This window comes from Squalius cephalus, assembly GCF_949319135.1.
Source record: "Squalius cephalus genome assembly, chromosome: 3".
In the NCBI taxonomy this organism is placed as follows: Eukaryota; Metazoa; Chordata; class Actinopteri; order Cypriniformes; family Leuciscidae; genus Squalius; species Squalius cephalus.
The window spans coordinates 42,436,483-42,461,429 of NC_137124.1; the positions used below are offsets into that span (position 1 = coordinate 42,436,483).

The 24,947-nt window shown below is 36.1% G+C and overlaps 1 protein-coding gene and 1 long non-coding RNA gene across 2 annotated transcripts in view; one reads left to right on the plus strand and one right to left on the minus strand.

Annotated features, from left to right (window-relative positions):
• The window catches only part of col25a1 (collagen type XXV alpha 1 chain), a 1,104,568-nt gene that overhangs the window by 95,370 nt on the left and 984,251 nt on the right, over nt 1-24,947 (plus strand). The window lies entirely within an intron of this gene.
• On the minus strand, nt 4,999-10,660 carry LOC307155589. Its single transcript, XR_013820528.1, has 4 exons — nt 8,502-10,660; nt 8,186-8,349; nt 6,508-6,621; nt 4,999-5,667 (listed from the first exon to the last, which is right to left on the minus strand). It is a non-coding gene; the product is annotated as an uncharacterized lncRNA (long non-coding RNA).

Here is a 24,947-nt window from a genome sequence, read left to right on the forward strand (position 1 = left end):
GTATGAATGTGCAAATGCCTGGGCAGTCTTTGAAGCTGGTCTCACATCCAATGAAAGGCCAGAATACAGAGTTATTTTTGTGAATGGATTGATGTAACTGAGGGCTCCTTGTCATTTTGTGAAAGCTTGTATTTTTCATTTTACAATGGAATGGTGATTTTTTGATAGCTTCCCATTTCAGTTGAATTTCACAGGATGGCAACACCACAAGTATCAAACCACTTTTTTCATGTCTGATGAATCACAGTTGGGGTATTATTTTTGTAAAGTGTTTTTTTTTTTTTTTTTTTTTTCAAGTTTCAAGTTAAACCCAGACATGGGAGACTGAAATGATGTTTCTCTACAGGTTCTGGAAATAATTCAACATTTAACATCACCAACATGACACAATATATAGACAATAAACATATACACAGATCCTGGAAATAATTCAACATTTAACATTACCAACATGACAACAATATATAGACAATAAACATACACAGTATACAAAAGTAAGTAAATAAATAATAATTTTGGAAAACAATGAAATATGAAATATCCATACAATTTTGTATGCAGTCACCACAGGCAGGCAATGATCCATGAAGCTTGATCCATGAAGCTTATGGCATCTCATGTTAAGTGTGAAGTGGGCTGGAGCGAAAAGGCTGATGGCTGCAGTGCCATCACAGTTGATGAAGCAAATCAATGCCGAAATCTACTGCTGGACCTCAAATATGGCTTTTTGTTTCATTTAAAAGGGCACATGACATGATAATGGTGCAAGGAAGTTTGATTTCAATCTTTAAATTGAATTGATTTATTTAAAAAAAATGAAACTGGTAATATAAAGTGCAGTCAGGTTAAATTGATCTATTTAACTATCAAACCTCAACCAGCGGGCCAAACAGGTTTTTACTCTTTTTAGGGTATTAAGCACTCATTCATATTGGTCTTGACTTCTAAATGTGGCTGAATTTATACTTTTGCGTTTTTTGGTTTACTATATTTTTTATATAACTCTGGAACTCTGGCTTTTAGCTCTTTTAAGCATCTTATGATGTTCTATTTCGCTAGACGTTTAATATAACTGTTGTTATGATGTAAGTTTGTTTATGTTTCTCTCACTTTTTTTCTTACCTGATAATTTGATAACTGGTGATTGGTCTTACTATTCTTGCATCTGTTTAACTATCTCCACTTAACCATCCCTACTTAAAATAAAGCTGCACTTGGGTTTGTCTACACTTGCCTTCAGTGGACATTCATTAAAAGCACTTCAAAATATGTGAATCTTAGAAATGCACTTTTCTTTTGTAGAATGCACATTAGATTATTTTCCATTGACCAGTTACATTTGACTACACTGCATATTTAAAAAAAAAATTGTTTGATTTTCGCATTGATCAGAACAAAAGCAGCAGACAGGCTGAAAAAAGAAAAAACAAAGTCACACTTACATGTTTTTAAACAGACACCACAGCGAATATAAAAATCTGAATGGCTATCAAACAACACCAAATACTTAAATATACAATTTTAACCGACAAATATTTAATTTTACATGTATACATTTTTGCAGTTTAATCTGGACTAAGATATGCCAGCCCAGAAAAAAATATTCTCTATTATTAATAACAATAATATATTATTCTCTATTGTAATCCCATTGGCAGGTGTTTTTGCTTTATTGAAGCATCAATCTCACTAAAGTTTTATACATTTCTCTCAAAGCAGCTTATGTATTTATCCTTATTTACTTTTTTTTATAACCATAATGCACTATGATATATAGTTATATACAAAAGATTTTGTATATGTATATATATATATATATATATATATATATATATATATATGATTTTATAAATGATTTTCCTGCTGCATAATGCCAAGAATTCAACCAAGACATTGTCAAAAAAATCTAAACCGCAGAGATTTATTTGGATTCGTCAGTGTGAGTCCAGGTTAAGACAGGTTTGTGTTATTTCACATGAGCTTAATGATTAGTTAATTCTGAACACACTATCTTTTTTCTCTGAAATGTGTCCCTTTTCAGTGGCACATTTCAGTGTGTGAGAGCTAGCTATATTAAATTTGCCGATACCTCAAAACATGCCATGATACGATTACGATTTGATCAGATTCAGGGCTAGATCTGTATATCAATATTATGTACCTATATTACACAACCAGTTTGATTTTTATTAACTTACAAATGCAGCAAAAATACATCAATTGGGACATCCACAACAAAAATACCCTTTCGTTTTTTAAATTGTATATGTGCACCTTATTTGCTTGACCTTAGATATTATATTTATCCATCAACATATGAGTATGGATCATTTGTCAATAGCTTGGGGGTACAGGGACATGGGTAATTGCAACCAGCAGTGGGAACATCTCCTAGCCAGGGGTGCAAACATATGTATGGTCAAAAAAGAGAGAGGTAATCGAAGCCCTCGTCCCGCGGCAAATATCCAGATACTACATTGCCACCATCCCCAACCCACCCCTATAGGCACAGAGTCAAATGAAATTTAGAAAAACTATCTTGCACTTCTTCTTCTTGCTTTACTGCTACTTCCTGAAAACAATTTCACCTGATGATTTGAATAGCTCTTTTTGTAAAGAATTAATAATTCTAGGATGATTGGGGTAATTGTGTAGGGTAGGCCTAGTGCATCTGCATAGAAACTAATAAACAAAATACAAATATAAATACAATAAAACACAAATACACGAGAAATAAAGCAGTGCTTTATGTTTTTCAGGTAAATTAACTGTATTAAGTATTAATACAGTTTATCTTTTGACAAAACGTGATTTTTCTCTTTCTCTTTTGTTGTTTGATTAACTGTGGTGACACAAACAGCTGCAGGTATATTGGGTGCTGTCCCTTTAAGACGAATGCACGTATCTAATACCGGTAATGACACGCATCCGTTTTATTTTGACTGCGTTTACGGGGAAACTCGTTGAGAGTGAGACGGACACTGGCTTATTTTTTCGTGCACATGTCTGTTGTGTCGGTCTTATCTAAACACAAATAGATAAGAAAGAAAAGGGAATTCGGTGTTCACGAACTTCGCGTGCTGTCTGCGACTGCGTGGCTCTGTGCGCCGACAGACCATTTGGATGTTAAACATAATATATATAGCCTGATACAGCAAAGACAACGTCGGCAGTATTGACGGCAAAATAGGCTACAGAATATTTCGTTCTGTAGGCTTATTGACAGGGGCAATATATCGAGAAGTGTGTGTGTCACGCAGGCATTGTGCTCTAACACAAGCTCTAACCAGTTAACATGAGAGCCGACATAAAAACGGACACTCCACGCCACGCAGAGAGAAATGTGATGCAGTGGCAGATCCAGAGTGAGACAGAAACACTAGTGGTTCACGCTTGCGCACATACTGCTGGTTTGGCGCGCAGTGTTCTGATTCGCTTATTTCCTATTTACTTGTTGGTGGACGCAATCTAGAATTACTGTTGGTTAAATTATAATCAGACCCTCTCACCCCCCCTCCCCGGGTTTAGGTCCATAAATAGATAAGACAGGCATTTTATAGTGTTTAGAGTGAAGTAACTTCTGTGAAATTGCTTGCTATAATTGTACTCAACTCATTTGCACACAAGTGGAACTAATTTAAATTGCTAGAGCTGTTATAGTTGTTGCAAAGTAGTTTGCAAATTGGAACAATAATATCTATTGAACCGTTCAAAGGTCCCAGTTCTGTGTGATGGCTTCCTCACCTTTCATCTCCTTTCATCTCATAAGTCACCTTTCATCTCTTTGTCATGCTCTTTGAAAAACATGTGGGGGAAAAAATGTATCCTTAATTTTGTTATAACAGTTGGTAGTATGCAAAGGCTCTTAAATTGCCAGCGTGTGTTGGTTAAGTCATAACCATATAGTTTATTCATTTATTTAGCTAAACCTTCTCATGGGATTGGCAACCATTTCTACTGTTGAGCCCTTCACTAAGGCACATTCTGATAACTTCTGTGCCACAAGGAAATCATATTACCGATTTACCGTTGAATCTAACAAATATGTACTCACCTCATCATTTTGCTTCTTACGCACTGAGAATGCATAATGTTGCTACAGATTGATTGAAAAGTAAAATTGTCATCGCCCAGTTCAATTCAGTTCTCATATCATGGTGTCAGTGTAGGCAGATCAATAATATTGTTGAATTCCTTAAACTGGACAACCTTGCTAAAACTTGGCAGGTTTTCAGGGGAGCTTTATTCTGATATTTTTCATGTCAAACAGATTGTAGCAGAAACATGCATGATCCTAAGATATCAGAGTGGATTTACAATCATGAAAAGCTATTTATACAGCTAAATGAAGTACATTTACTGAACAAATGTTATATTAAAATAAGCCTTTGTGAAACAGTACCCCTCCAAATGTCTAAAGATTTTTGTTTTTACTTATTTTTATTATATTTATTTTAGCCCAGTGGCATGTAAAAAAACAAGTTTGGTCACACTTTAGATTATAGGGTCCAATTCTCACTATTAACTATGAATTTTGCCTCAGTAAACTCTGAATTGCTGCTTTTTAATAGTTAGTAAGGTATTTTAGTTTAGTTTAGGTAGGTATGCAGAATAAGACTTTTTTTAATATGTGCTTTATAAATACTAATAAACAGCCAATATCCTAGTAATATGCATGCTAATAAGCAACTAGTTAATTGTTACAAAACTGCTCCGAGACTTGGTTTGGAGATCCAAACGTAGCTTTATTGAGAGTAATCCACAATCGTAATCCATATAACAGGCATAGGGTCAAAACCACTCACTTAAAAATGTTGGGTTAAAAATAACCCAACGAATAACCCAACTGTGGATTGGTATAGCACCTTCCCAACTGTGGGTTATTTTAACCCAATGCATTGGGTTAAAATACAGTTGGGTTAAAATAACCCAACAGTTGAGTTAAATATTTATTTTTATTTATGACCTTATTTTAATAAATAAAATACAAATTGTTTTCAAATACAGATTGTTTATTTGTATAAACAATACATATGTTTCAACAAATATATTTTTCAATTACAAACTATATATTGGGGAGTCTAGCATTTAATGTAAATATACATAATTGTGTACATAAATTCAAAATGCACAAGTGTATACAACACACATAATAAATTCAAAACCTATGCAAATATGTACAAACAGTACACATTCAAAACCTACACAAAAATGCACATAGCATACATACAATTGTACAGCATAAAGCACACAAAAATTTAAAATGAACACTAAATTTAGAACTACACATTAATAACCTATACATTTAATTCAATAACCTATACAAATATGGACAGAATACACAAATTAATAACAATAAATCCTAATCACAACTTTATTAAAAGGTCTTCACTGTACACTGAATGCATTGATGTGTTAGTGTAAACATACCTTGAGTAATAAAACTACAAATACATATGTTGACTACTGGACCTAATGATGATGATGATCAAAGTTCTTAATGAGGCAGGACCTCCTCCAGATATATTAAAATTTGCATGCTACAAAAACTCCCAAAATGGGTGCAGAGGTCTTGAAATAGTTTATGTCATAGATGTAAAACATTTTTGAAACACATCAAGTCATGTGGATCCGGGCTTGTCTCACTGTTTCTCACTTGTCTCCAACCTTAAAAGAATAAATAATGTTCAGTTGTGCATGCACTGTGACAACATCAACAGTGTTAAATTATGAAAAAGTTATATCAAAGCAGAGCTGTATTGAATTAAATTATGGTCACTCTAATTAGTCATTACACCTGCTGTTAAATGGTTAGTTCACCCAAAAATGTAAAATCGGTCAATAATTACTCGCCCTCATGTCTTTCCAAACCTGTAAGACTTTCGTTCATCTTCGGAACACAAATAAAGATCTTTTTGATGAGTCTTACAGTATTCTGTCCCTCCATTGACAGCTACACAACTATCACTTTTAATCCCCAGAAAGGTAGCAAACACATCATAAAGGTAATACATGTTACTCCAGTGGTTCAACCTCAATTTTATGAAGTGACATGAGTATATTCTATCCCTTAACCATAATTTATCACTTTATTTACAACATATTAAACTCAAACGCATGTTCACGAGAGCACCTCGACATTAACATGTTGTGTTAATGCGCGAGCAGACGACAAGAGCGTGAAAGCAACAATTATGTATTTTTGCACAAAGCACTCGCGTCAGTTCATAAAATTGAGGTTAAACATGGATTACTTTAATGAAGTCTTTACTACCTTTCTGGGGCTTGAAAGTGGTAGTTGTGTATACTGTCAATGGAGGGACAGAAATCTCTCAGATTTCATCTAAAAGATCTTCTTTTGTGTTCTGAAGATGAGCGAAAGTCTTACAGGTTTGGAACGACATGAGGGTGAGTTAATCATGACAGAATTTTCTTTTTTTGGATGAACATGAGCTGAAGAGCAGTGTAATTTATCAAAATTGACTTGATAGTGTTGCTTTTACTTACAGGCCAAATGTCATTTAAGCTGCGCTTCATTTCAGCATATGTTGGACACACCATTTTTCCATTTGTGAGGTATGGCGATGATGGAAGGATGTCAGGCCATTTCTCCAGGATCATCTTTGAAAGACAAGAAAAAAACAGTTTTCAACTATACCACACATGTGTGAACCTAATTTCATATGCACTTAGACACAGCCAAAGCAATTTTCCAAAATAAGACACCCCTTCCATATACAGTAGAGGGTATGCACTGACGTCACTTTCCCACCGAAGAGCTGTTGCGTGACTGGATTTAATAGGGGAAACTGCGAAAACGTGAGTAAAACAAACGATTATCAGTTTAAACTAAAGGTTGGACTCGATATAGTGTTCCTTACAACTTAACAAAGATCCAGTGATCTGTGGATATTGACATGCAGCCAGGAATCCTGTTTCCTGATATTTATATGAGCCTGATTTAGACACCAAAAAAAAAACAAAAAAAAAAAAACTAATTTGCCTGTGAACGCTTTATATAACGACTATATAAGTCCGGGTGATCACTTCTATCAATGTTATATATATTATATCGTCCAGCCCTAAAACTTTTATAGTTTTTTGTCAATGTTTATTTAAAAACATCCAAATATGCGCTCCATTTGCTTCTCTGTACTGTAGTGATGGGTCGGTCATGAATGATTCGTTTATTTTGAACGAATCTTTAATATGACTCGGGACTACTGAGTCTGTACTGGAAACAGAAATTATTAGTTCATCTCTTGAGTCTTCGGGTTCGAGTCCGAGTCTTTTGTTCTTCCTGTCAGTCCCATAGAGGCTATGCTGTCAGTACCGGAAAGAGAAATGATTAGTTCAACTCTCGAGTCTTCGGGTCTGATTCTTCTCTCTGAGTCTTTCATTCTTTTGTCACATGACAGCGCTGGACACATAAATGAGTTACTATTTTTTTAACAGTAACATGCTACATTTTTGGTCTCAAATTATAGCTTTTTAATTTCTTTAAATTTATAATTTAAGAATTTCTGTTATGATGGATCTTTTCCATATGGATGAGGTACTAAAGAGTTGGTAATGCTTTAAACTTTATCTATGATGGGGCAAACCACTTTGATAAAGATATACATTATATATATATATATATATAGTCTAATAACAACAGTTCCGTGACATAAAACTAAACGACTCGAACCCGAGAGATAAACTAATCAATTCTGTATCCGGTACCGATTGCATAGCTCAGCTTATGTAGTCACGTGTTGAAAGAAATGACTCGAACCCGAAGTCGATAGACTCGAAACGTGAACTAATCAATTCTCTATCCGGTATTACAGACTGCAAAGCTCAGTTTATGAGGATGTCACGGGATGAACGAACGGCTTAGATTGGGTAAACTAACAGACTGCATAGCCTGAAGACCCAGATAAATAAATTAATCGTTTCTGTTTCTCATAATTTGGCCTCTTCCTTGCATTGCATTTTTTTTCTTATTCTAAATGTGATCAACATTTGATGTGTTTGGGGAATTTGGCTATTGACATGTAACATTTAAATACATTCTGCTGAAATTAACGAAATGACTTGAAAAAATATTTATTAATTTTTATGAATGAGATGCAAAGATCCAAGTTAGTAAAATGATCCGAACTTCCCACTACTACGTCACGTGCATACATATTAAACTCACCATTCCAAGAAAACTGTGAAGTCTGGGATATTCTCTAATGATTTCTTCAGCAGTTCTTGCAGTTTGTTGAGGTGGTGTGTGTCTCACGAACTCCTCGACTTGGCTGTGAGGACTTCTTGCTTTCTTTTGCCACTCAATCATTGTCAGTCATCAAACAGCTCAGACTATATTGAAATAAAAAAATACTGTATTGAAATTACGGAAGACAGCTAAAAAAAAAAAAAAAAAAAAAAAAAACATAAGTAATTATCTGTACCTGGATCTGTAGTAGCCCCAGCACTGCACATTTCGTATCTCTAATCATTATTCAACTTACCAACTTGTTAGTAGAGGGACTCCAAGACCGGTGCCAGATAAGGAAGACATCCAAAATGTGTAGGCCTACTGTACACTGTCCAGGACCAGAGTTGAGAACCATTGTCATCCAGCAGCATAATACTTTCATTTACTCCTTTCTGTGTTGGAATGAAGCAGAAAAAAATAAATATTTTCAGAAAAGTAAACTAACTTAGTCCTTAAAAACTTGTTACTACAGTAAATCAAGGTAATCTGTGTATTGGAAAACATCAGCTTTCTTTAACTAATCATGAACTAATCGTTTATTTGTTGCACAATGTTTCCCATTTCAATGTTGTTGGGAATATCTGCACTTTTTCATCTTTCTTTCATCTCGGGAGATTTCAGCGAATTCAAATGCTTCTCACTGCACCTCACAGCGCTGTTGTGGTGTCGTGTGACCGATGTCTGAGCTCGCGCCGCTGGGCCGAGCTGATAAATGGTCCGTGCACTACGGTTCATATGAGTAGAGCTCTTTCGTTCCGCATTTAGTGACAATTGTAGTCGCACCTGTACAAAAAAAGTACGTTACCAGTCTGGAGCACTGCTTCAGCTGTGACAGCTTAAAGTCCCTTTAAGACATTTGCTATCACGAATAAACAATTGCTATCCGTAAAACAGGCGTAATGCTAGTGATTTCAGACTAAGGCCTACTTAGTTTATTGTAGTAGGTAACTGGTAGTAAACGGTTTCGCTAGTATAATGTTATAATTAATTACTTTATTACTGCTAGCGACCTAACGGCGATAGCTAGGATTAATTTCCAATCGATCTCACTTCCCGGAGATCATTAAAACGGTCTAAAGAGAACTTCGTTTTTAAAAAATATAAAATTCATATTTAGAATAATTATATTCAACGTCTCAGTACACAATACTTAATGTTATATATACATAAAAACGATATGACTTACCTTTCATAATCAGGATGCAGCAGCAGCTCCTGCGTTGACTGTCTGTCACTGGACCGTTAAAATTTGAACCGTCGCTGCAGAAACCGTAGGCTATTTAACCCAACAGTCGGGTTATTTCTAGAAATTACCCAACGATTTTAAAAATGACCCAATATTTTTGGAAAATAACCCAACATATTGACCCAATATGTGTAACCCAACGGTTGAGTTACACAAATAACCCAACGTTTTTTACTGTGCACAATCCAGATAATAACAGAGTCCAAGACACCGACAAATAGGGAAATCCAGGGAGGTCAAAACCTTGACACAGAAAACTAGAAATAAGGTTCAGAAATGCAGAGTAACACATACAAGACTTTGCAATGAATGAGTGAATACACAGGGCTTATATAGAAACGAGACAGAAAATGACCTGTAACTCAGCAAATGTTTGTCACACAGACGTGAGACGTATGTCTTTTCAAAGCTCTCTATTTAAGTAATCCGTATGAAAGCAACGACATGTACAGTTTCTCAAACACGTCATCATTACCTCTAATGTGACCACACCCACGCGCACACGAGTAATTGATATGCAAAGTGTCCACATGAAGGAGAGCAGGGGCCCGTTCTTCGTACGTTGATTATTACATCCGAGATCAAATGACACATCCAAGATGATATCATCGTGCGAATCATGATCTGGCTAACTCGGTTCTTCGAACACACTTGCCGGATATGATTAGTATCGCTGGATTGAGTTATCTGAGATAACTGCGCGTTCATGCGCTGGTTAAAAGGGGATATGTATCGATAGTAGAAACATTGATCAGCAACGCTGCTATTGGCTGCTCAGCGTGGCCAAAGAGCGCGCACAGTTTTCTCCTCAGCAGAGCAAGAACTAATAGTCGAAGTTTATTCGGAATTTTAATGTTTAATCAAAACGCCAGGGAACACCTCAAAGTCTGCAAAAGCCAGGAGAGAGGCCTGGCAAAAAGTAGCAGACAATTTAAATCCGTTAGAAGTGGCCATGTTAGATGTTTTTATCACTTAATAGCCTATATTTTTGTATTTTAATAATTGCATAATTACTTTGTGCATTGTAATGTCAGAGTCACCACACTAGAACATGGGAACAAATAAAAGTGAAGTACAAAAATATTCTACATAATGGTAATTTTTAGTTATATTATAGTCTCTTTTATAAAAGGCACTGTTAAATAAATGGTTGTCTGTTTATAAAAGCAACCAAGAAAAAGGCTGAGAAAAAAAAAGAAAAGATCTTAGTAGCCTACACTGTAAAATCATTTTTGCTGCATTAAATTAAGGCTGTATAGTCATTTCAACTGTTAAATCTTGAGTAATGATGAATTGCTTTGACTTGTGAAAGTGAAAACTGATAAACTTATGTTAATGTAAAAATATTTTGCCATGAGTTATTGATCACATTTTTCCCCAGTGTAGTTCATTGTAATGACATTGTGTTTTCCTCTTTTGTGCACTTTTTACATAATACACCAACACTTGTATCTGTTCCCAAGAAAGTGGTGGCTGAAATATGTGCAGTAAGTGGACATTTTCTAACTTTCCAAAGGAAAGAAAGTATAAGACTTTGTAATATCCATTTGTTTCCATTGCACTGGACAGTGAATAAACCCTCTCAGATAACTGTCATATGGAGGAACTAGCCTACCTGCAAGTGCATAAATAACTTTACTTAGGCCTAGTCCACACGGACACGGGTATTTTTATAACCGGAGTTTTTCCTCCTGCGTTTAAAAAAAAAAATCCCATCCACACATGCTCGGTTTAAAAGAAATCTCCGCCTACATGAAAACGCAAAAACACGCTATCACGCGCTGTCAAGAGCATGCCACACCAACAGGCGGCGATATAACCCTAATCGTAAAGCCACGTTGGCCAATCAGAAGCCTGAATCAGAAGCAAAAACCCCGGTTTTACTGTCTACACGACAACACTGCAACCGGCGTTTCTGAAAATCCTCACCCTGGCAGGGGTTTTCAAAAATGTTCGGTTTCAGTGACCTGATACTGCGTTTCCGTGTGGACGAACGGCCGAACCGCGTAAAAAAAGTCACGGTTATAAAAATACCCGTGTCCGTGTGGACAAGGCCTTAATTTATACTTGTATGCTTTATGGCTGCAATATAAGTTGCAGGATTCCACATCTACAGAAAGGCCTACAGAAGAGTCTGCACAGACAGAGAGACATAGGCCTACAGGTGGGCAGTGTATAGCCAACTTTTCCTTTTTATTTGTTGCATGAGGCATGTGTCTAATATCTCTTGTTGCAGGCACTTGACCACTGGCTTTTCTTTACAAAGAACAACTGAAATAAAACTCAAGGAACGAAGCATCCTTTGATTAAACATTTAATGAAAATTGTTTTATTTATTTTTTTTGGCAATGTTGTGTAATATGGCACATGCAACAATGTCACAGGCCCTGTCAGGTGTGCAACCCTCAGACTTTTCAGACACTGACATCTTCCCTTTAGTTAGCTGAAGTTCATTTCATTGTGTGCCCTTGTCCTGGCTAGAGCTTCATTGTAACTGGTTTGGGTCAGGGAATGGGGTCATAAAACACCTGTCTGCAGGAACATGTCAATCACCTATGAAAAAATGCAGTTCTGTTAGGATCAGCATAAGTGTATGTAATACAGTGAGCTTGATATTTAATTGTGGAACTTTTCTTACATTTTCAAATAATGTGCATAAATGTGAATGTCTGAAATTCTTAATTCATGCACAGATCCTGGCCATTTTGCTTTCACTTTTGTGATATGGAAGATTTTAGTCAACTGTCTTTTTTTATTTGATATAATATTACTAATCTTTAATATTAAGAATCACAATAGTAACTGGGCTGCACATTTACATTGTGAACCCCCTTTCTGTTCACATAATCCCCTTCATTGAGGCCTTGATGGCAGTCTATGGTAGCCTATAGTCTATCTATATGGTACCAATCACGTTAGTGAAGAGTGACATATCTGTAATCGGCATGGTCATGATTGTATGATCTTCAGAAAAAATTATGATAGCCTAAAAAAAAAAACTGCTTTACAACATTGGCTCTTAAGTGGCTTGGAAATGCCACAAAAAAAACTAAAACTGTTTTTTAAACCTAAAAGCGACAAAAAACGACAATCTCACGAATCACGAGAAAAATATATAGCCTATCTCAGAAAGTGCACTATCGCGCTGCGCTGGACTTCCCGTATCAGCTCCGCTTATGAAGCCGGGATCTAATCCTGTTAACATGAAATAAGCCTGCTCCCGAGCAGGTTTAAGTTTGCGCACATGTTGCTATGACAGCAAGTCCAGGATGAGCGTTGAAGAACCAAACAATCCAAGATCATGCCAAATCGCCAACAATCAAATCCAGCTAACTGAGTTAGCGACGTACGAAGAACGGACCCCAGACCTGAAAAATGCCCTCATCACCTCAAAACAAAGAATCAGAGACTTCAGTAACGTACTGTGACATGAGGAATATCTGAGAGAAAAGGAGTTAAAACTGAGAATGTGGTGGAATAAATATGGAACATCTCTTTATTGTCTTAAATTTGTTTAGATCACTTCTAAAATTTAGAGGAGACAAATGTGAGACGACCTGAGTCTCTATCTAACGGTGCGTGTCCACTACAGTGTTAAAACTCCGCTCAGTGCCGCTGGCAACGCTATAACCCCTCGGCTTTGATGTGTGTCTGTTGCGAGTGTGTTTAATAGATGTTTTTTTCAATACATACACAGTTTAATCATTAGAGATGCACGCGATTACATTTAGAAATAGACAAGCTTTGTTTCCAAATGCACCAAGCAAAGATATCCTTTCAATTGTATAAACTTTTATAAAACCAGCCAATATAATCACAATGAACACATCCAAAATGAAATATTTAACATATATATAACTGCAAAGCGTCTAATTTGTAAACAAAATGATTACGCACTAAATCCAGCATAAACTCAAGCACAATTTGCATATTTTTAAACTCTCAAGACAGACGTCACATCCCGAACCTCACAGCAATTGGCTGCCGACCGCGTTTTTCGCTTGATATTTGCATAAAGTTGAGAACTGCCCAACCTTTTGATGCTCTCAACGCTTTCTCTGGTCCGCTGTCAATCCCACAATACACTGCGCGAGCGTGAAGCTCAACTTCCATAGGAATGAATTGAAAAGCTCGCTCCACTCCAATCGCTCCGTGCCAGTGGACACGCACCGTAAACCCCCGTTCACACCACCGGCAACAAAACGGTCACGATCCCATTAATTTCAATGGAGCGCTGGCGACTTCCGCCGACACGAGCAACAGTGAACGTTGGCGAGAGAGTGTGGCCGTGTCAAGCGACGCGAGACGCAACAAAAGTTCAGAAATTTCAACTTTATGCAAATGAGGAGTGATTTTCATGAGCGACAACCAATAGGAAAGAAGACTTTCAGTGGAGCTCACGTCACCGTCTTGAGTGCAGGCAAGACAGAAGAGTTCGAGGGCGATTTCACTGTTTTATATGATTTGACTGTAACCACATACATGGATATAATAAAATGATGCATGGAAAAGAAACTGTCGACATTCTCAGTGAATTTTTATTCATACATTTATAGTATGAGTGTTGTAATTTTATGATGCAAGTTTAGCACTGCTGCAGTTCATGTTACAGTTTCCCCTGCATTATGTTGACTATTAGGGACAAGAGAATTGATTGTCAAATTTGAATGATGTTTTAGTAATTTATGACATTATGAGTGAGTTAAATTTGTTAATTGATCGATCGTTAATCTAGTAAATTATTTAATCCACTGAACACTGCTGTGGTAAAAACACTCCCCCAACAGCATACTTTTACTTTTAATTCTTTTGAGCCTAATTCCTAGTCAAATTAAAATGATATAGTTGTATATATCACTTATATACTTTTGGTATTTTGTATAGATATGGCCAGACGTGCAGTCTACCAATAACATTAGAGCGACAGCACTACAAATGCCCACAAGCGACTCGCAGTACAGAGACTAGTGACATACAGCGACAAAGACGCTGGCGGTGTGAACGGGGCTTAAGGAGAAATATCTTAGCACAATAATGTTGCTGAGATCTCTAATAAACTTCAGATAAGACAAGTGTGTGACCACCAGAGACTCTGAGGAGAAAAATCTGAGCACAGTGTGTGATGTTATTGAGATCGCTTCTAAACTTTAGAGGAGACAAATGTGAGATGTCCAGAGTCTCTAGCTGAGGAGAAAAGTCTGAGCATAGTGTGATGTTATTGAGATCTATTTTAAACTTTAGAGGAGACAAGTGTTGAGACCATTGGATTCGTTAGTCTAGGAGAAAGGTCTGAGCACAGCGTGTGATGTTACTGAGATCTCTGCTAAACTTTAGAGGAGACACATGTGAGAGATCCAGAGACTCTAGCTGAGGAGAAAAGTCTGAGCACAGAGTGTGATGTTACTGAGATATCTTCTAAACTTTAGAGGAGACAAGTGTGAGACCAGCATAGACTTTAGCTGAGGAGAAAAAGTCAAGGGCACTGACCTTTGGCATTTTGCAGACCTGGGACAGTATCTATATAGCAACAAATGTGATTATTTAAAAGGGAGATTATTCTTTTCTATAATTACTGTATCATATATATATATAGGGTCAATGACGTATAAGGATTTTCAACAGGCCAATTTTAAAATACGAAAATTAACAATATATATTGCAATTGTTCAATCATTAAGAATGTTGTGTACATATAAATTCAAATAAAAAATTTAAATTAAGTGATTTTAGTGTTTTTTCATCTAGATGAATTGTCCATAGGCTTAAAAAATGTCATGTGGGGCGACCGTGATTTATCTTAAAATTAATTAATTTCCTTAACATAAATGTTTTTTTTTTTTTTACATGTTCTCAGTAATTAAAGTGTTTAAAAACAGAGTATTTGAATTTCTTTTGAGTTTTTGTATATAATGATCTCATATTTTTGTTCTGCAATTTCAGTCACCTTCTAAAATGCAGTTAACAGACTTATTTTTCCTGTAAATCGCATAAAACTGATAGAAATGTTTTAAAAATATAATTTACTAAAGCATACTGAATCAGTGATTCATATTTCAGCCACAGAAATAAGATATTTTATTTTAAATTTAATACAGTGATAGCTTTTATTGGTCGCACCACATGATAAGTGGTCGCTCCAAATGACACAAAAACCATATATAGTTAAAAATCTATTTAAAGAGATCAATGAACAATACATTTTATACAAATTTTTTTATTTAAACCAGATTTTATACAAATTTCACAGAATTTTCCTGAACATAAACATTTTATAAACTCACTTTTATAAAAAAAAAATCACTTCACAAACACAAGTGCACCATTTAATTTAACTTGACTTAGAATTTCTTTCTAACAAATAATAATGTTATAGATATAAATTATTTCATAAAAGTATTGTATACAGGTAACATTTGGGGTCAATAGTTTTTAGAGTAATTAATACTTTATTAATCAAGGACACATTCAGTGTCACATTCAGGCGCAGGCTATAATGTTCCGAAAGATTCTATTTCAAATAAATGCTGTTCTTTTGAACTTTATATTCATCAAATAATCCTGACATATAAAATGTATCACAGTTTCCAAAAAAAATATGAACATTGATAATAATCAGAAATGTTTCTTGAGCAGCAAATCATTAGTGACCCTGGATCACAAAACCAGTCACAAGTCGCACAGGGAATTTGTGGCAATAGCCAACAATACATTGTATGGGTCAAAATTATCGATTTTTCTTTTATTCCAAAAAATCATTAGGATATTAAATAAAGATCATGTTTTATATTTTGTAAATGTCCTACCATAAATTTATAAACATTTATTTTTGTGAGTGAATATAGCAATATTGCAAACATAAATGGACAACTTTAAAGGCGATTTTCTCAATGTTTCGATTTTGTAGCACCCTCAGATTCCAGATTTTCAGTTGTATCGGCCAAATATTGTTCTATCTTAACAAATCATACATCAATGGAAAGCTTATTTATTCAGCTTTCATATGATGTATAAATCTCAATTTCAAAAAATTTACCCATGTGACATTGACCCATTGAGTGGTTTTGTGGTCTAGGGTTACATATTAGAATTATTTCTGAAGGATCATGTGACACTGAAAACTGGAGTAACGATGCTGAAAATTCAGCTTTGATCATAGGAATAAATGACAGTTTACTATATATTCACATAGAAAACAGATATTTTAAACTGTAATAATATTTCACTCTTCTCCTATCAAGGTACTCTGCTCTTGCTGCAGGGTTAGAATTTTTTCGCTTGGCAGTGGCATCTGGTAAAATAGATTAAAATAGTTTTAAATAAATAAATAGGCAATAATAAATACACTACTAATAAATGCATTATTACTAAACTGAAATTACATGCTCTAATTTTTTTTTGCATTTTTCTCATATTGTACAAAGAGTAAACACAAACTGTCTGAAATCTATAAAAAAGATCCCAAATTGCATAAAAATCTATTCCAAATGATACTAAAGTAAAGTACTTTTTATATATAAACCGTCAATTGAATATAAAAGCATAAAACTGCCAATCTAGGACATATATCTATCATGGAAAACAGTCTGCAGTGGTCGCACCACATGATATTTGGTCGCACCACATGATATTTTCAAATTCAGTCATAATTTACAGGCACAGAATTGGCCACCTAAACAAAACAAGCTAGCTTGCCAAAAAAGGTCACTATGAAATTTATAATAAAACTATATATTTGTAGAAATAACTTTAATATTAATTTTTTTTTGAGGTCATACCACATGACATCCAAATGTGGCAACTACATACCAACCATTACAAAGGTTTATTTTTTTTCCAATTTGAGAGAATTACAAACCTGCTTGCTGCTTCCATGGGTCCTTGGTAAATTGGTTTATGATGTAACTTCCTGTGTTTGAATAGTTTTCAACATATAAGTCCCAAAATGGTAGTTCCTTGATGGTCGCACCACATGATATTTCATAAAATGGACATCATCGGACAAAGTTTGTTTGTATATTATGATGGAAATATAAATACAAATGCTTTGAATTTTTTTAAAGGATTACAAAACATTTTGGAAATCATGCCAAATAGGGCAGAAAATAAATTTGAATAAATTCAGAGTAATTTCAAAGACGTTTTCAAAACAGAAGTTATGGCCGGACGGTCGCACCACATGATGTTTTGACACTTTAAATAACAAAAAAAAAAAAAAAAATAAGTAAAGGTTTTTTAAAAGTTAAAGTGAGTACATACATGGGAGAGGTACTATAAATATACAGTATCTTTTTATGCATTTAAACCCATTTTTGCCTGAAAAAATACAATCGGACAGAAAATTTAGGCGTCACGTCATTGACCCATATATATATATATATATATATATATATATGTAGCACCCTCTTCCCTCTCAGTAATGATGTACTTGAGCTCTTAGGGCGGGTACTCGGGTTCAAACTTTGCAGTCTCTCGACTAATTATAAGGGAACTCTCTCAACACCCGTTAGCACAACACCCTATTTCCTCTGTTTAGCTATAACCATGCATTTTATGAGAATGAATTAACCCAATAGAAATATTCAATTTAACTTTCAACCAAACCAATCAGTAAGACTTGATGAAATCACTTCAAGTAAACGATTACAATGTTTATTTAAACAAATATGAATTTAAATGAAAAATAGAAAATATGAAACAAAAAGGAGAATAAATAAACAGTAAACTACAATTAACTGCCTATTTTAAAATGATCACAACTGGGCAGTTAGGATATTATACACAATCTCGGATTAATGTACTTTTAGAATTGAATGTCAATCTACAGATGAATATGAATTTGGCAGTTGAGTATGACTGTTTTACCCAATAATAAATCAAATGTCTCTCAATATGGTTTTTACACTTTTTTAAATGCCCATCTATTCACATGTAGGCTATATGAAACTTCCCTTTAACAGAAAATGAATAATAATAAATCAAACCCCTCTTAGGAAATACAATGGCAGTTATAATTTGACGTATAAACACATTCACTCACGTGGGCCCACACACACACACACACACAATCACGTTCACCCCTCGTTGCAGGCCGTTGCTCGCGTGCGTTGTGGCCGAAAAACAAAAAGATAATTGGCCGCTTCACTCCGAAGAGCCAAATAAATATTAAATGGGATACCTTGTGAAGAGTCCTCCCTCGTTAGGAAACTTTAATCACTCAGTTCTCACTGATATGCGCGTCCTCCTGGCGATCCTCGCGATCCCCCGTTGCCAGGGGAACCCTGAACCTCTCGGCGATTCAGGGCGCTACCTGGATGTTTGATCGTGCAGCTTCTCCTTATCACCGTTATTCACGCTGATATTTAAAGTCCACTTTAGTATTTAGCTACTCAGTCACTATTTCGTTTGTAGTGAGCACTAACTCGTCTGGAACTCACACAAGTGTACTGACAAACAGAAAGTTAACTCAGCTTTCAGCTTACAGCCAGCGAACCTTGCGGAAACAAAACAAATACTGCTAAATAGACTGTTTCAATAATTTTTGTTGCTCAAAGAAATAAAATCAACCAATCCTATTCGGATTAATCGCGATTCTCCCACACATACAACGGCGCGCTTCGACACACACCTGCACCATTCGCCTCCCCTCTTTCTCTCTCTCAAGAACCAATCAAACTTCACATTACGTAGATATCAGGCGGGCTTATTCAATTATTCACCAATGAATAACGGACAAACACTAAATTGCTGGTAAAACCCACGTTTTGCACATGTAAATTACAACCAAACTATAACACTAACGATGCTCTTAAAGGGGTAGATACCCATATACACATTGTAAAGAACTATGAATTCAGTACCCAAGAAACATTATTATTAAGGGTCCTAAATACTTTTGTTTAACTATGAGGAGAAATCCCAGGGTTACATATATATATATATATATATATATATATATATATATATATACATATATGATACAGTAATTATAGAAAAGAATACCCCCCCCCCCCTTTTTTTTTGTATATATATACAGTGGGTATACAAAAGAATCACCCCCTTTAAAATAATCACATTTTGTTGCTTTGCAGCCTGAAATGAAGACAAACACAGTTTTCATTTTATCCAGCTGTATTTACTCAATTAATAATATCCAATTGGATAATATCCAATTGAAAGATGTAACACCAACATGTCAGAAAAAAAAAAACTGAATCGCTAAGTTGGAAAATGTATCACCCCCTTGTGTCAGTGTTTTGTTGAACTTGAACCACTTTTTGTTTTAATTACAGCCTTATGTCTGTTGGGATATGTCTCTACTAACTTTGCAATATTTGCCCACTCTTCTTTGCAGAACTGCTCAAGTTCAGTTAAATTTGATGGTGACCGTTTATGGACAGCAGTCTTCAAGTCATTCCACAGATTTTCAATGGGGTTTAAGTCTGGGCTCTGGCTAGGCTCCTCCCTCAACCACTGTGTGGTCAGTTTTTCTGTGTGCTTTGGGTCATTGTCATGTTGGAAAGTAAACCTTCTTCCCATTCGTAACTTTCTGGCAGAGGGCAGCAGATTTTACTTAAGAATTTGACGGTATTTTACCCCATCCATTTTTTCCTCTATCCTGACAAGTTCTCCAATCCCTGCTGCAGAGAAACACCCCATAACAGGATATTACCTCCATGCTTTACTGTAGGATTGGTGTTATTTGGATGGTGAGCTGTATTGGATTTCCGCCAGACATATTATTTGGTGCTGAAGCCAAATAATTGTATTTTAGTCTGACCATAACACCTTTTTCCATGTGGCCTCAGAATCTTCAAGGTGCGTTTCGGCAAAGCTCAGTCGTCACTGCATGTGGCCTTGAGGAGTGGCTTTTTTCTTGCAACCCTCCCATACAAGCCACATTTGTGGAGAATTTGTGACATTGTTGTCACATGCACACAATGACCACTCTTTGTCATAAATTCCTGCAACTGTTTCAGAGTAGCCTCTCTGACCAGTTTCCTCCTGGCTCTTTCATCCAGTTTGGAGCAACGTACTGATACATCTGTGTTTTACCAAATACCCTCCACTTCTTAATAATATACTTCACTGTGCTTCTAGACATTGATAAATCCTTTGATATTTTTTTGTATCAATCTCCAGACTTGTGCCTGTCCACAACTTTATCCCAGAGAACCTCGTTCACAGTAGAGAAAGCTGTACACAAGTAACCATGAAGACTTAAATGTAAACATAGCTTCTGTGTCTTTATTGGCTTTTCCATACATACTGGCCCTGATAATCATCACAAATACTTACAGATTCACATTTCTGTAAATCCCTTTTTGTGAATGAATGACTCACTCTACCCGTTGCTCTGGTCTTTGTCAACACATGCTTGCACCACCTGATTATGACCCGACTAACAGCAGATGGAGATTATGTATCGGCACTCTACTGCTTTTCCTGGAGTTCCTGGATGTGCTATGTTGAATTTTCTGTCAAATTTGAACCACTGAATTTGTGGAAGCAAATTTGTAATGAGAAATAAAATGGACAGAAAATTGCCTGTCGAATATAATTGTCACGGTCACCACCTCCTCACTACATTTCCCATCATTCTCCCTGGCCCTCACCTGCATGCACTTCCCAATCACCTGTTGTTTATCAACCATGGACTACTTAAGCACACACCTCAGTCATACACATTAGCTGTGTCCCAATTCAGGGGCTGCATCCTCCGAAGGCCGCATTTGAAGGCAGATTGCGTCACAGCGGCGTGACAAAGGCTGTCCCAATTCGAAGGATCCTTCTAATGCGGGAAACCGTCAGTGTTGCCAAGTCCGAGGTTTTCCCACGGAATTGGGATACTTTTAAGTTGTTGCCGCAGTAAACTTTTTTTCTGCGGGTTGATTTCCACCCCTGTACGATTTCGGCACTCCAACACCGCCAAAACATCTCTTAGATGCACAAATCCAGTGGAGAATTCAGCCGCTCGATGGAGAAGAGCCGATGGGTTTTTTGGGCTACTTTTGTTGCACAGACCTGGCAACCCTGCTTACCGTCCTTCTTTCCCCGGGCCACGTAGGATAGAATAAGGAACCAGCACAGCAGCAGCCAAGAGAAACGAGACCGAGAGGATGAGCTGATCGAGCTATGTCCTCCCTCGAGCTAGGGAGGACATGAAGTTTCAGAGAGAGACAGAGGAGAGGAGATCACAGGAGAGCAGGGAGAGAATGCACAGATTGTTTTCTCTTCTTGACAGATTAAATAAACTTTTGCTTATGTGAATTAAAATTTGTAAATTAAAAAATCGTATGCATTATTTTTATGTGAGTTATAGTTTGTAAATGAAACAAAAAATACTTTATGTGCACTGTTTATTTTTGTAATACAAGTTATGATTTGTAAATGTAATAAATAAATTATTCTGTAATTTTCTTGTCAATGAATTTGTACATTTGATAGAAAATAAATTGTTCTATACATTTTTACTTACAGTAAAATGTTACTTTTTACAACTATTTACAAGATAAGTTACATTTAAAATACGAAAAACAAAATAAAAGTTTAAATTAACAGTATACATAAAACAGATTGTAAGAAAATATTTTTCTGTAGACTGTTATTGAGCTGAGCAGGAGATCCTGGATGAGCTGCACAATAGAGACGCTGGTAAATCCTCTGCTGGAGGGACATCATCTGGGATCAGTGCAAATTTCCACTGTCCACCAACAGGTTTGCAGGGCTGACTCAGTCGACGGCTGCCAGTCACAGATCTTCTGAGGAGGAATAAAAGAAATTAACTCACATACTCAAAAGACAGTGGCCCATATTTTTAGTGTTTCTATTATATACTGTTCATAGTTTTTTTAACAATATCTAATATCATAATCTAATATCCATGTGTAAAAAGTCAGTTTTTCATAAAAAGTAAAATATTTGTCTCTGAGATGAAGTGGAGTTGAATAACAATCTTAAAGTACTTCAAAATTATACTTTAATCCAGAGTAAATGTATGTTGTTACATTCCACCACTGGTTATTTAGAAAATTAAACTAACAAAAGTGTATTGTCAGATTAACAAATTGTTGCTAGCTGTGTCCCAGGAGTTATTCAATGGGACGGTCTGGTTTTGTCGCCTAGCAACTGGTGACAGCCGTTGTGACGAGCGGCAATAGCATTTGTACTGTAGGTTAGGCTACTTTATATATAAAACTTTATATAAGTTATATATATATATATATATATATATATATATATATATATATATATATATATATATATATATATAGTTAACTGCCTACAAACAAAAAATCTTTCTAAAATGTCTTTCTTTCTAAAATCTTTCTAAAATCTAAAAATGTTCACCATGGTCAATTTATGTACATAATAAAGTAGAGTATTTACTAGCCTATGTAAAATAACATACTGGTAACATATAAGTCAATATTTGAACCTTTATTGTATTTTTTTATTATTATTATTTTCATTTTTTGCATTAGATACAGTAGATTACTCGATTCAATTATGGGGCAAGGCTGCGAAGGATCCTTATGATGTATCCTGCATTCACGGAAAAAGAAGAATGCATTTGCAGGCCGCATTTTGAAGGAGCCTTCGAAGGAGCCTTCGAAGTACATTCGAATTGGGAAAACATTCGTCGTGCCGCAATGATGCAGTCAGCTATACTTTCCCCTTTAAATGAGTCTCGGTGCGTCCTCCGAAGGCCGCGTCGGCCGCGCACTTCGAAGGATGCGGCCTTCAAAGGATGCAGCCCCTGAATTGGGACACAGCTATTGTCTGTTCTCCCAAGTGGATACTAGAATGACACTTGAAATGTTACTTACTTGTTGACAACGTTTCTATGAAAGATTCCTATACCTTTTCCAGTGTTCCACGATCTCCACTCTGTCACCATCTCCATAGTTGTTTTCCTTCGTCTCCGTGCATTTCCCTGTCACCGTGGTTTTCTTCTGGTCATCGACAACTGAGGTGTGTGTTAGGGATGGGCAAATGAAGCCTCATGAAGCACTGAGGCTTTCCCTGAATGTTTCGGGAAAAGATTTGAAGCATCAAGAGTGTTGAAAACAGTGCCATCTTGTGGCAGGTCAAATTTATAGCAGCCATGTTTATGAGCAACCTGAGTGCGCAGCGCCGTTGTTTTATCCATTAAGCACAAATAAAAGCCTGACAACATTAAATGTTCAGTTTTCTGATAATATAATTAACATATTAAAGTGTGGCAATAAAATAAATGTAACAATTATATTAATACTAATTATAAAAATTCCCACAGAGTTGCTTGATGCAAGTAAATGTTGGTCTAATTATTTTATGGTTTCTATGCTGTTTATGTGTCAGAATATATGATCATGTAATATAGGCTATAGGCTTATTTATATTTAATTTTTTTTTTTTTAATAAGTGGAATTAAACTCCCAAAAACCTGTAGAGTGGTCTGGGTTAAAACATTCTGACACGCAAAGTGAAGCATTCACGTGTCTGGAAAAAAGTGAACCTATCCACTCCCTATTAAGTCCTATTGTACCGAATGTTGGTTGTAGTTCCACCAGAGTTCCACTGGGGGTGATCGCCCATGAGTGCAAAATGAATGGGAGTCTATGGGGCTAGACGGCTAAATTTGTCTCTTTCACCCGATTGCCGTTGAGAAATCTCAGATTTGATTGTAGGTTTTGCAAGTTCAACATGGGTTATAGGTCGAAAGTTTAATGAATGAGTACTTATGTCCTTTCGATTTCTTACAGGTTGAGTTGTTGCCCATAACACGCTAGCATTCTGCTAATGAACGCTGATTGGTCAATGAAGGACTGATTACGACCAGAGATACCGCTTGATGACATCGTGGCATCTGAAGCGGGACCAGAAACAAACAAAACAAAAACTCGTCTAGCACGTGTATTTACCTGTGTCAGCTGTGTTGTCGATGCCACGAGAGAAAAGAAAGTGCAGAGCGCGAAAGCACCAAAGTGACTGAAGGATTGCCGTACAGCAGTATCTCTGGTCGTACGATGTGTATGACGTCATTGACATTTTAAAAGACTTTTTAAAGCAAATAAGTGACTCTAAAAAATCTAACACCCAGCAATGTGTAATTTCTTTGCATCTCCTTTCAAATACAACATTCAAATTACTAGACAAAAATTTATATCCTGAGAAAAGTGGATTTTGATTGGTATAGCGCCATATACCTCCATTCATTCTGCACTCGTCCTGTGAGCGCCCTCATATGGAATCAGAGTGGAACTGCAAACAGTTCAGAAGCCGGAAGTGTACTGAGAGTAAAACTTCTCGCCTTATTAGACATTCTCTGGTGAGGCTTCGTTTTTCGTTGATCACGTGTTTCTCTGAAAACAATACGAGCTCCGGCACGGAGCTTCAGGAGAAACTGTGCTTTTACTCGATACGCGCTTTGAAGCTTTAGTGTCAAATGTAACATCACTAGTGTGTGTTTCT